The sequence below is a fragment of the Aplysia californica genome, unplaced genomic scaffold, assembly GCF_000002075.1.
Source record: "Aplysia californica isolate F4 #8 unplaced genomic scaffold, AplCal3.0 scaffold01309, whole genome shotgun sequence".
Taxonomy (NCBI): domain Eukaryota; kingdom Metazoa; phylum Mollusca; class Gastropoda; order Aplysiida; family Aplysiidae; genus Aplysia; species Aplysia californica.
The window spans coordinates 25,469-27,313 of record NW_004798579.1 but is presented as its reverse complement, the minus strand read 5'-3'; the positions used below and the strand labels follow the sequence as shown (position 1 = coordinate 27,313).

General features: G+C 42.7%; 1 protein-coding gene across 1 annotated transcript in view; it reads right to left on the bottom strand.

The window, feature by feature from the left end:
* LOC101859298 (mucin-5AC) overlaps window positions 1–1,484 on the bottom strand; it is a gene marked incomplete in the record, with an annotated part of 32,473 nt that extends 30,989 nt beyond the window's left edge. The window contains 1 exon segment of the mRNA XM_013090503.2: window positions 1,330–1,484.
* Window positions 1,485–1,845: the final 361 nt, after the last annotated feature.

The window sequence follows — 1,845 nt, the reverse complement described above, 5'->3', positions numbered from 1 at the left end:
CACACACAAGCACACATACAAGCACACTTACTCACAAACAGAAAGAGAAGGAGAAAGAGAGAAGGAGAGAGAGAAGGAGAGAGAGAGCGAGAGAGAGAGAGAAGGAGAGCGAGAGAGAGAGAGAGAGAGATAGAAAGAGAGAGAGAGAGAGAGAGAGAGAGAGAGAGAGACGCATTAGTCACAATCTGTAAATCCGTGTTGCAAGCATTACATCAACAGTATCTATGTCAGTAGAACGTGACATATATGTCGCAACACCATCCACGCCACACAGTACATTGTACAATGTATTGGCCCGCTCGTATATCGTCTCCCGCTGCAAAAGTCACGTTTGAACTCTGCCGCTGCTGAGCCGTAAACACTTAACAATACCACAAGATACACCCACGACTACGAAAACACATCCTTCAGCACTGCAAGACACACAGAGCCCGGACACAGAAAACGTGGCCAACCCCACTGACTTCACTACAAGAGAAGCTATACGGGCCAACAGATGAACTGAGCAGGACGGCCCAATTTATGACAGATACCAGACTTCACGTGTGATGCGATCGATAAGAAGAAAGAAGAAGACACCCACGAGGAAGAGGAAGAGCGAACTTTTAATGTTTTTGGCAGACTTCTGCTCTTTGGAAACTGAGAATTGCATACGCAGGTACAACTGTAAATGTGGGGCGGGTGGTTGGTGGAGGGCGCCAATGGTGGGTCAGGTCCTACTTCTTATCTCCTCACTCTGTTGTTTCTGTCTATCCAGCGGGTGGTTGGAGGGCGCCACTAATAGGTCCTCCAACTTATTTAGATCTACTTTCCCTCAATTATTTTTGTCTGTCTTACTTTCTTCCAACAAGAAATTGCCGTTATTGTATTGATGAGCTCCTCTCGACCCAAAACAAACAAACAAACAAACAAACACACACACAAACAAGCAAACAAACAAACAAACTGCCTCTCTGTCTTATTTCCCTCTACACGAAATGACCGTTGTTGTGTCCACGTTCAGTGTCAGTCTGGTATAAGTTTTACGGCCATCACAATTAGAATCTAACTGCATAAGGTCATATCATGATGAGCATGCCGTGTTCAAGTTGGTTGTTTTCACATTAGTACACAGCACGGCTTTGTTTTACTTTGTAAAGTCGAACAGGTGGGGTTTCAAATTTGTGTCGATGTGCATCTTTTAACTCAAACAAACAAATAAACAAACAAACAAAAAAATAAACAAACAAACAAAACAAATAAATGAGGTCAAAGATTATTATGAAACACTACACCCTGCCTAAACTGTTAAAGTACGACGTATTAAATTGTATATGTATCAGAAGTTACCTTAATCTTGCAGCAAACGGGTGAGTGCTCTCCGTGTGTAAAAAGAACACATTATAATGATATATCCTTGTATCCTGTATCCTGTCCCTGTCACGATCTTCTGCGATCTACCCAGCGCCTCGATGCTCGCGGCGTTTTCCCTCTCTCTCTCTCTCTCTCTCTCTCTCTCTCTCTCTCTCTCTCTCAACAGCTTTTACAGAATGTCGCCCGTGCTGACTCGTCTTGTGCATATATACAGGTAACACGGAACTAATTCGGTTGGGTTTTTTTTTTTTTTTCGTTTTTTAATTTTTATTACCTGTGCGTTTCTTAATAATTGTCTAGCGGGCCTCACTCAGCGCGCAGCAGATAATTTTTCTTCTTCTCTTTGTAACGGAAACCGGTTATGGCGTGGCCTTTGAATCAGTGGGCGGTTGGTGGGTGTTCTAGTGTTGTTTGCTCATTCTTTTCTTTCAAACATCTGTCTTCCGTAAAGCTTTTCCTTTCATTTATTCACTTATTTTTTGATACTTTATG